The sequence below is a fragment of the Ranitomeya imitator genome, chromosome 2, assembly GCF_032444005.1.
Source record: "Ranitomeya imitator isolate aRanImi1 chromosome 2, aRanImi1.pri, whole genome shotgun sequence".
Classification (NCBI taxonomy): domain Eukaryota; kingdom Metazoa; phylum Chordata; class Amphibia; order Anura; family Dendrobatidae; genus Ranitomeya; species Ranitomeya imitator.
In genome coordinates this window covers 77328790-77340954 of record NC_091283.1, presented here as the reverse complement: position 1 = coordinate 77340954, position 12165 = coordinate 77328790, and the positions used below count along the sequence as shown (strand labels likewise).

The 12165-nt window shown below is 44.9% G+C and overlaps 1 pseudogene; it reads right to left on the bottom strand.

The window, feature by feature from the left end:
• LOC138666261 (opsin-3-like) overlaps positions 1 to 11365 on the bottom strand; it is a 44587-nt pseudogene extending 33222 nt beyond the window's left edge.
• Positions 11366 to 12165: the final 800 nt, after the last annotated feature.

Genomic DNA, 12165 nt, shown 5'->3' with positions numbered 1-12165 from the left:
TTGATCTCAACATCATTAACCTGTGTCAGATTATATGAAGAGACAGAAGGGTTTGACAAACCTACATACTGTACATAGAAGAGCTATGGATAGTTCTCCGAGAAGTTTAACCTGTTTCCAACATCGGGCGTAAATGTGCGCCGATGTGCCCACATCTTTCCCAGCACATGTCAGCTGTTTTGAACAGCTGACATGTGCCTGGAACAGCTGCGGGTAGAATCGCGATCCACCCGCAGCTATTAGGCCATTAAATGCCGCTGTCAAAACACAATTGTGCCGGAAATCCGCCCATCGGTGACCCCCGTTACCCCGTTACATGATGGCGGGTCACTGATGGGTTAGAATGACAACCAGAGGTCTCCTGGAGTCCTCTATGGTTGTCACTGCCAGATTGCCCGGTGGTCGGCGCTCAAAGCAAGTGAGGTATTCTGCTACATACAGGTGATCTGATCATCGCCTGTACATAGTAGAGCCGATCGGGTTATGGCAGCTTCTAGTCTCCCATGGAGGCTATTGAAGCAAGTTAAAAGTGGAAAAAAATGTTTTTAAAAATATAAAAAAAATGTATAAAAAATGTACAAAAGTTCAAATCACGTCCCTTTCGCCCCATTCAACATAAAACAATAAAAAAAAAAATCAAACATTCATTGGTCAGGAATGAAATTACTAACTGGGCTTAAGGTAAGGTCTGAACATGATGGAGGAGAACTAGACAAAGCTAATGAGATGAACGAGTATTTCAACAGGTTTAGCAGTACATGTGCACTGCCAACTGATAGTGGATGGGAATTGGGTGCAAATTCTGCAGCATCGATATTGGAGGATGAGCAGACTAATTTTAGAGTATCCGAAAATTATGTTTAAGTCACTTAACATTGGTAAAGCTGCAGGACCTGATGGACTCAGCTCACGTGTCCTTAAAGTTTGTGCAGACCAGCTGTGTACTGTCTTTACACGCCTATTTAATGGAAGTATACAAACACAGAGGGTACCTGTGTTATGGAAAACTTCCTGTCTGGTGCCGGTACCCAAGACTTCTTCTCCTGCAACCCTAAATGACTATCGTCCTGTAGCCTTAACATCTCACGCTATGAAGGCCTTGGAAAGATTAGTGCTTGCTCACTTAAGACCAAGGGTCAATGCTTTTATCGATCCCCTTCAGTTTGCCTACCGACATAGATTGGGGGTGGATGATGCTATTCTTTCTCTGTTACATAGGGTACATTCATTTCTGGAGACTGATGGAACCACGGTGCGAGCGATGTTCTTCGATTTCTCGAGTGCATTTAACTCCCTGCAGCCACTTTTACTACACAAAAAGATGACTGATATGAAGGTGGAGGAGGGGATGAGAAATTGGATAACTGACTACCTATCAGATCGGCCACAGTTTGTACAGATGGGAGCAGTTGTGTCAAGCAGATTATTGAGCAGTGTAGGTGCCCCCCAGGGAACGGTGCTTGCGCCCTTTCTAGTCACACTGTATACTTCAGACTTTCAGTATAAATCTGAACTTTGCCACCTTCAAAAATTTTCGGATGACTCTGTGGTTGTGGGATGCATTAGGGGAGATCAGGGGGATGAGGAATATAGAAGGGTGGTGTCGAATTTCGTGGATTGGTGCAATGGTAACTATCTGCAACTAAATGTTAAGAAAACTAAGGAGTTGGTGGCCAACTATAGCAGGATTAAGGTGGAATGCTTAACGATCACTATTGTTGGTCAGGAGGTAGAGCAGGTGGAGAGTTACAAATATTTGGGGGTCCATTTGGATAGCATACTGGACTGGAGATGCCACTCAGAGTCTGTCTACAAGAAGGGGATGAGCAGATTGTATTTCCTAAGGAAACTGAGGTCTTTTAATGTGTGCAGCAAAATGTTAGAAATGTTCTACCAATCTGTAGTGGCAAGTGCCATCTTTTTTGCAATCACGTGCTGGGGTAGTAGTGTGCGGGCCTCTGATGCTAATAAGCTGAATAAGATTATCAAGAAGGCAAGTTCTGCTGTCGGCTGTAATCTGGACTCTCTTGAGGAGGTAGTGGAGAAAAGAACTCTGAAAAAGTGTATGGCAATTATGAACAATAATGCACATCCACTATATGAGCTATTCATGAGACAGAAGAGCACCTTCAGCAACCGGCTAATACTTCTGAGGTGTAAGAAGGAAAAATATAGGAAATAGTTTGTGCCAACTGCCATGGGGATGTACAACAATAACATTAGGGTTAAACCACCAAGGTGAATGTCTACTTATTTCTCTACAATTCAGTTTACTTGTTGTGTATGTCCTATTCTAATGTATAATGTATAATGTTCTTCTGTCAACTCCACTGTCATGTCAACTATGTAATTCCTTTATGATTTTTATGATTTAAGTTGTGCTGCTGTGATACTATAATTTCCCACGGGATCAATAAAGTGTATCGTATCATATCGTATTTGGTATTGCTGCGTTCAGAATCCCCCAGATCTATCAATAAAAAAAAGGATTAACCTGATCGCTAAATGGCGTAGTGAGAAAAAAAAGAAAAATGCCTGAATTACCGTATATACTCGAGTATAAGCCGACCCGAGTATAAGCCGACCCCCCTAATTTTGCCACAAAAAACTGGGAAAACTTATTGACTCGAGTATAAGCCTAGGGTGGAAATGCAGCATTTACCGGTGAATTTCAAAAATAAAAATAGATCATTATTTCCCCATAGCTGTGCCATATAGTGCTCTGCACCGTTCATATTGCCCCATAGATGCTGCACAGATGCCCCATATAGTGCTGTGTGCCGTTCATATTGCCCCATAGATGCTGCACAGATGCCCCATATAGTGCTGTGTGCCGTTCATATTGCCCCATAGATGCTGCACAGATGCCCCATGTAGTGCTGTGTGCCGTTCATATTGCCCCATTGATGCTGCACAGACGCCCCATATAGTGCTGTGTGCCGTTCATATTGCCCCATTGATGCTGCACAGACGCCCCATATAGTGCTGTGTGCCGTTCATATTGCCCCATTGATGCTGCACAGATGCCCCATATAGTGCTGTGTGCCGTTCATATTGCCCCATAGATGCCCCATATAGTGCTGTGTGCCGTTCATATTGCCCCATAGATGCTGCACAGATGCCCCATATAGTGCTGTGTGCCGTTCATACTGCCCCATAGATGCTGCACATAAATCTGTGCCATGGCCGCTGCTGCTGCTGCAATAAAAAAAAAAAAAAAAAAAAAACACACATACTCACCTCTCTTGATTGCAGCTCCCGGCGTCCGGTCCCGGCGCCTCCATTTTCCCGGCGTCTCTGCTCTGACTGATCAGGCAGAGGGCGCCGCGCACAGTATACGCGTCATCGCGCCCTCTGACATGAACAGTCAGAGCGCAGACGCCGGGAAGATGGAGCGGCGCCCGGCGGCTGGAACGGGGACAGGTAAATATGCCATACTTACCTAGTCCCAGCGATCCTGACGCTCCCCGCCTTCCTCCCCGTCTTCTGTGCTGCAGCCTCTTCCTGTCAGCGGTCACCGGCACCACTGATTAGAGAAATGAATAGGCGGCTCCACCCCTATGGGAGGTGGAGCCGCCTATTCATTTCTGTAATGAGCGGTCCCACGTGACCGCTGAAGAGGGGAAGAAGCTGCAGCACAGAAGACCGTGGGACGGCAGGGACAGCGCGAGGATCGCTGGGACTAGGTAAGTATACCTCAGCGCCCTCACCCCATCACCCGCCGACCCCACCGCTACCGTGACTCGAGTATAAGCCGAGAGGGGCACTTTCAGCCCAAAAATTTGGGCTGAAAATCTCGGCTTATACTCGAGTATATACGGTACGTTTTTTGGTCGCCGCAACATTGTATGTAAAATGCATTAACGGACGTTCAAAAGATCATATCTGCACCAAAATGGTATCATTAAAAACAACAGCTCGATGCGCAAAAAGTAAGCCCTCATCCAACTCAAGATCACTTAAAATGGAGACACTATGGGTATCGGGAAATGGCACAATTTTTTTTTTTTTTTAACAAAGTTTGGATTTTTTTTTCACCACTTTAATAAAAAAAAATAACCTAGACATGTTTGGTATCTATGAACTCGTAATCACCTAGAGAATCATAATGGCAGGTCAGTTTTAGTATTTAGTTAACTTAGTAAAAAAGAAAAAAAAAAAACAAGTGTGGGATTGCACTTTTTTTGCAATGTCACTGCACTTGGAATTTCTTTCCCCATTTTCGAGTACACAACATGGTAAAACCAATGCTGTCGTTCAAAAGTACAACTCCTCCCGCAAGAAACAAGCCCTCACATGGCCATATCGACCAAAAAAAGTTATGGTTCGGAGAAGAAGAGGACCAAAAAATGAAAATGAAAAACAAAAAATACCTCTGGTCATTGAGGGGTTAAAATAACCACCTGTTTAACTTCCTTTGAAAACCGTGTGCACATAACAGGTTTGATGTGGTAATACCTGGTGTAACAGCCTGTGTAACTTCACCCTCAATGTTTGTGTGTGAAGGTGCAATATGTCTGTCAGTGCAGTATGACTGTTCAAACTAAGGCCAGTCTCACACGTCCAGATAATTCCGGTACCGGAAAAATCGGTACCGGAATTATCCGTGTCCGTGTGCTGGTGCGTTTCTGTGGCACACGTGCGGCACACATGTGAAGCCCGTGTGCCCACTGGGTACCACACACACCGTGCTGGGTACCACGCGCACCAGCATCTGGTGCTGAAGCCGCGATTCATATCTTCCCTGCAGCAGCGTTTGCTGTAGAGAAGATATGAATAATCGTGTTTAAAATAAAGTTCCATGTGCCCACCCCCCTCCCAACCCCTGTGCGCCGCCCCCCCCCCCCCCCCCACTGTTATTACAATACTCACCCGGCTCCCTCGCTGGCTGGCGCTGCTTCCTTTCCTGGCCGCACCTTCTACTGTATGAGCGGTCACGTGGGGCTGCTCATTTACAGTAATGAATATGCGGCTCCACCCCTATGGGAGGTGGAGCCGCATATTCATGATTGTAATGGTCGGCCCCACGTGACCACTGATACAGTAGAAGATGCGGCCAGGACAGGAAGCAGCGCCAGCGAGGAAGCCAGGTGAGTATTTTAACAACAGCGGGGGGAGGCGCACAGGGGGTGGGAGGGGGGTGGGCGCATGGAGCTTTATTTTAAACACGATTATTCATATCTTCTCTACAGCAAACGCTGCTGCAGGGAAGATATGAATCGTGGCTTCAGCACCAGTGGGGGGACAGCGTTTACCGTAGCGCTGTCTCCTGCACGGCACACGGACTGCACACGGACAACGTCCGTGTGCGGTACGTGTATTACACGGACCCATTGACTTTAATGGGTCCGTGTAATCCGTGCACTCCCACGAACACTGACATGTCTCTGTGTTTGGCACACGGAGACATGGTCCGCAAAAAAAATCAATGACATCTGCACAGATGCATTGATTTTAATGTGTCTACGTGTGTCAGTGGCTCCGGTACATGAGGAAACTGTCACCTCACGTACCGGAGCCACTGACGTGTGAAACCGGCCTAACATGGCGGGGCCAATCATTTACATACACCATCACACCTGCTTGTTCTCCTGCTATCTTCTCCCTACTCTTCTTTGATTGACAGCTCTGGCTTCATAGAGACCGAGAAGGGCAGAGATAGATGGAAAGGTGTATATAATTGACTGGCCCTGAACGCCTGTGCTTGGTTTGAACAGTCATTCTCTGCTGACAGAATCCCTTTAACCCCTTTCTGACATCGGACGTACTATCCCGTCGAGGTGGGGTGGGCCCCTATGACCACCGACGGGATAGTACGTCAAGCGCGATTGGCGGCGCTCACGGGGGGGAGCGCGGCCGAGTGTCAGCTGCCTATCGCAGCTGACAACCGGCACTATGTGCCAGGAGCGGTCACGGACCGCCCCCAGCACATTAACCCCCGGCACACCGTGATCAAACATGATCGCGATGTGCCGGCGGTGCAGGGAAGCATCGCGCAAGGAGGGAGCACCCTGCGGGCTTCCCTGAGCCCCCCGCAACAACGCGATGTGATCGCGTTGCTGCGAGGGTCTTACCTCCCTCCCTGCTTGTTCCAGGCCCGGATCCAAGATGGCCGTGGCATCCGGGTCCTGCAGGGAGGGAGGTGGCTTCACAGAACCTGCTCAGAGCAGGCACTGTGAAGCCTGCAGTGCTGTAAGTCAGATCGGTGATCTGACAGAGTGCTGTGCAAACTGGCAGATCACCGATCTGTGATGTCCCCCCCTGAGACAAAGTAAAAAAGTTTAAAAAATGTTTTCCAAATGTGTAAAAAAAAAAAAAAAAAATATTCCTAAATAATGAAAAAATATATATATGTTATTCCCATAAATACATTTCTTTATCTAAATAAAAAAAAAAACAATAAAAGTACACATATTTAGTATCGCCGCGTCCGTAACGACCCCACCTATAAAACTGGCCCACTAGTTAACCCCTTCAGTAAACACCGTAAGAAATAAAAAAAAAGAGGCAAAAAACAACGCTTTATTATCATACCGCCGAACAAAAAGTGGAATAACACGCGATCAAAAAGACAGATATAAATAACCATGGTGCCGCTGAAAACATCATCTTGTCCCGCAAAAAACGAGCCACCATACAGCATCATCAGCAAAAAAATAAAAAAAAGTTATAGTCCTGAGAATAAAGCAATGCAAAAAAAATTATTTTTTCTATAAAATAGTTTTTATCGTATAAAAGCGCCAAAACATAAAAATTTTTATAAATGAGGTGTCGCTGTAATCGTACTGACCCGACGAATAAAACTGCTTTATCAATTTTACCAAACGCGGAACGGTATAAACGCCTCCCCCAAAAGAAATTCATGAATAGCTGGTTTTTGGCCATTCTGCCTCACAAAAATCGGAATAAAAAGCGATCAAAAAATGTCACGTGCCCGAAAATATTACCAATAAAAACGTCAACTCGTCCCGCAAAAAACAAGACCTCACATGACTCTGTGGACCAAAATATGGAAAAATTATAGCTCTCAAAATGTGGTAACGCAAAAAATATTTTTTTTCAATAAAAAGCATCTTTCAGCGTGTGACGGCTGCCAATCATAAAAATCCGCTAAAAAACCCACTATAAAAGTAAATCAAACCCCCCTTCATCACCCCCTTAGTTAGGGAAAAATTTAAAAAATGTATTTATTTCTATTTTCCCATTAGGGTTAGGGTTAGGGCTAGGGCTAGGGCTAGGGTTACAGTTTGGGTTGGGGCTAAAGTTACAGTTAGGGTTTAGATTACATTTACAGTTGGGAATAGGGTTGGGATTAGGGTTAGAGGTGTGGTTAGGGTTACTGTTGGGATTAGGGTTAGGGATGTGTTTGGATTAGGGTTTCAGTTATAATTGGGGGGTTTCAATGTTTAGGCACATCAGTGGCTCTCCAAACGCAACATGGCGTCCCATCTCAATTCCTGTCAATTTTGCATTGAAAAGTCAAACGGCGCTCCTTCCCTTCCGAGCTCTCCCATCCGCCCAAACAGTGGTTTACCCCCACATATGGGGTATCAGCGTACTCAGGACAAATTGTACAACAACTTTTGGAGTCCAATTTCTTCTCTTACCTTTGGGAAAATAAAAAATTGGGGGCGAAAAGATAATTTTTGTGAAAAAATATTATTTTTTATTTTTACGGTTCTACATTATAAACTTCTGTGAAGCACTTGGTGGGTCAAAGTGCTCACCACACCTCTAGATAAGTTCCTTAGGAGGTCTACTTTCCAAAATGGTGTCACTTGTGGGGGGTTTCAATGTTTAGGCACATCAGGGACTCTCCAAACGAAACATGGCGTCCCATCTCAATTCCAGTCAATTTTGCATTGAAAAGTCAAATGGCGCTCCTTCGCTTCCAAGCTCTGCCATGCGCCCAAACAGTGGTTTACCCCCACATGTCGGGTATCGGCGTACTCAGGACAAATTGTACAACAATGTTTGGGGTCCATTTTCTCCTGTTACCCTTGGTAAAATAAAACAACTTGGAGCTGAATTAAATTTTTTGTGAAAAAAAAGTTAAATGTTCATTTTTATTTTAACATTCAAAAAATTCCTGTGAAGAACCAGAAGGGTTAATAAACTTCTTGAATATGGTTTTGAGCACCTTGAGGGGTGTAGTTTTTAGAATGGTGTCACACTTGGGTATTTTCTATCATATAGACCCCTCAAAATGACTTCAAATGAGATGTGATCCCTAAAAAAAAATGGTGTTGTAGAAATGAGAAATTGCTGGTCAACTTTTAACCTTTATAACTCCCTAACAAAAAAAATTTTGGTTCCAAAATTGTGCTGATGTAAAGTAGACATGTGGGAAATGTTATTTATTAAGTATTTTGTGTGACATATCTCTGTGATTTAATTGCATAAAAATTCAAAGTTGGAAAATTGCGAAATTTTCATAATTTTCACCAAATTTCTGTTTTTTTCACAAATAAACGCAGGTACTATCAAAGAATTTTTACCATTGTCATGAAGTACAATATGTCACGAGAAAATGTCAGAATCACTGGGATCCGTTGAAGCGTTCCAGAGTTATAACCTCATAAAGCAGGGGTCCCCAACTCCAGGCCTCGAGGGCCGCCAACAGTGCAGGTTTTCAGGATTTCTTTAGTATTGCATCGGTGGTAATGTGATCATCTGCACAGGTGATGATTCCAACCCCTGTGCAATACTAAGGAAATCCTGAAAACCTGCACTGTTGGCGGCCCTCGAGGCCTGGAGTTGGGGACCACTGTCATAAAGGGACAGTGGTCAGAATTGGAAAAATTGGCCCGGTCATTAACGTGCAAACCACCCTTGGGGGTAAAGGGGTTAATCTCACCCAGGGTAACATTTTGTCTGCCACTGGTGAGAGTACAGTCAAAAAAGATTGCCGCACACTCAAGACTGGTAAGATGCAAAAGGTGTATGCCAATTTTATTGAAGAAAACAAAACAAAAAAGAAGTGGTTGCCACATTCATATTCATTTGAAATAGACAAAAACCCGACGTTTCGACCCTCCCGGGTCTTACTCATGGGGTTACTCAAGTCCTTTGACATAGATGCATAATAGTGGCAGTGGTAGGGGGTGTACGACCGATCCCTTGTTAAGGCACAACCTTATAATAAAGCCAGTCCGGGCAGAAGTGTCCCGGGAGCACAGAATCTGGGTGGTGAGGGCCGTTAGACACCTAGTGGGTCTGAAAAGGGTCCCTGGGAGGATTAGCGGCGCATCCCACGCCTTGCTGCGATGTCCTGGGGGGAGACCCGGGAGGGTCGAAACGTCGGGTTTTTGTCTATTTCAAATGAATATGAATGTGGCAACCAGTTCTTTTTTGTTTTGTTTTCTTCAATAAAATTGGCATACACCTTTTGCATCTTACCAGTCTTGAGTGTGCGGCAATCTTTTTTGAATGATTGACTTGACCTCACGGTCAGTTTACCAGCACCTCCTTGTCCCTGACCTGAGTGCACACCATTTTCCTTGTCTACTGGTGAGAGTACAAACAGTCGAACTCCAACTGATAATTTTACCAAGAAGTTCCACCCATTGTCCCCATATTAGAGCTGAAACATGGATTCTGATCTTCCATAGTAGTGGAGAGTTACAGAAACTATGGAGAATGCTCACTTGAATGTAAAATAGTGACTACCGCCTCTGACCAACTTTCGACATTCAATGGAAGGCAAGTCCCATATTTGATGTGGAGGGCTGCACACATGCCCCATAATGGGGTAGGTTGAGTTCCGATGAGCAGTGGAGTCTCACCATTAACTCCTAATGATCATATTTTCTGATATATCAGCATATCGGTGCCTAAATGGGCAATCCATCATCTGAGAGCCATCGCCTGCCTGTGCTGGACCGACATCTCATGACTCCCCATACACGAGTACAGGGGAGAAGGTCAGACTCATCTGGCAGCGGCTCATCTGCCCTGAAAACAAAAGGATCGACAGTTTATATTTCAACCGCCCGATCCTTCTCTCCTTTGACATCACCAGAATGTTTATCTGCAAAGTTTTCAGACATAAACCCAAACCTAGATCCTGCTCACAGCCCCATTACTCCGGATTTCTTCTCTTTTAATCCCAGCCACAGTGCGCAAAACAGTCAGAGACGCAATTTCCTATAGAGCAGCAGGATCACAGTCGTCGTCATCATCATCACCCCTCATAGACCAGCACTGCAATTACAGCTGAAGTGCTTGGATAGGGGATACCTTGCTGATTGCTGGCGGTGTGACTGCTGGGACCTCCAGTGATGTTGATATCAGGACTCTATAAAACCCTGTCCTGAATGGAGCGGAGGTGCACATGCACGACAGCCACTGATTTCATCACCAATGGGACTGTTGAAGAAAGCCGAGCGCTGTACTCGGCAGTTCCATAGACAATGAATGGAGGCTGCACAGAATGACTCAAAAGACTGAGTTATGGCACTTATTAAGGGTACACCTGATTTTAAGAAAATTGTACAAATTTGTGACATCCTCACTCCAAAAAAGAAAACAGGCTAGAACTCTGATAGTTGTAATCTTAGTTTGTGCCTCGTGCAAGTCACAGTTCCATGTATAAGAGAGAATCGCCAAACGGTGCAAGACATAGCGCCCCCATAATAATAGCCGCACAGGTACAACGCACCCATAAATAATCCATAGTGCCCACCTGAAAGAGCCAGTGCTCCCACAATCACAGCGGGAATCCACAGGGATCACTAGTGGAGGCCACTGACTCCCAGCTGTACTGGGGGCACCTGCTCCCCAGGAGGTTGGGCCATTCTGGGAGAACAGGGAAGTATGCTGCTGTGAATGAAGCCCCAGGTTACTCATAAAACCAGCAGCAGAATAATATTCAGAAGTAGCAGAGATTCATTTAGCGTTAAACTATTTATTTTGGATAAATAACAAAGAGCCAGGTTTATTGCAGTCCTATGTAAAAGCACAGCCACGACCTGGCAAAAATGAGCAAACTCAGCTCTGCTCCATCTGTAAGTAAAATCCCAGGTTACTCACCAAACAAGGAGTTGCAGAAGCCATACCACTTACATCCCTGCGGTCCTATCAGCCACCCACCAGATACACTGGCTGCAAAGCTGAGTGGGGTCCCAAAGACACAGACCAGCAGGTCACTGACACTGATGTTCAGCAGGATCATATTAATGGGGGTCCTCACAGCGTCAAACTTCACAAAGATCAGCAGCACCAGAAAGTTGTAGAGAGATCCCAGCAGCAGGATGCAGCCCAGGCACACAGCCACCACATTGTGAGCTGTCCTGCTGAGCCCAGCTGCTGAGGGCTCCCTGCTGTCCCCAAGGCTGACATTGAGCAAGCCTGGGGCATGCGGCATCTCTCCTGGTCAGCACCCTCTGCTGCAGCTGATTATTAGGGGGCCAGGTGTAATGCAGCTGCGGGAGCATCCAGGGGTGCACGAGCTCCCCCTGCTGGCAGCTGGCGGCGCTGCATCGTCAGATTGTATTGACAACAAGTCAGCAGGGAAGCCGCTCACTGGTCTTGGATCTGCAGTTAACCCCTCACTGACTGGCAGTTTTGGCCAGCATATAAGTAGATATACTAGATGGAATTCGTAACTTGTTTTACTTTGAGTATTCTAGAAAACAATATGTTAAGTGATGACAATAAACAATTTTAAAATCTGATTATAATTGTATTTACTATATAATTGTCTAAGGCTGCCGTCACACTAGCAGTATTTGGTCAGTATTTTACATCAGTATTTGTAAGTCAAAACCAGGAGTGGAACAAATAGAGGAAAAGTCTAATAGAAACATATGCACCACTTGTGTATTTATCACCCACTCCTGGTTTTGGCTTACAAATAGTGATGTAAAATACTGACCAAATACTGTGACGGCAGCCTAAGACAATTATATAGTAAATACAATTATAATCAGATTATCGCAGTACGACCGCGAATTGGCGCAGGATTTGAAACACGCGTCACTAATTGGTCGCGGTTGGCTGAATCCTGAGTATTCAATGTATTATTCTAAAATCTTCATAAATAAACTACATACATGTTCTAGAATACCCAATGCGTTAGAATCGGGCCACCATCTAGTATATATATATATATATATATATATATATATATATATATATATAAAACTAGTTTGTGGAGTAATAATG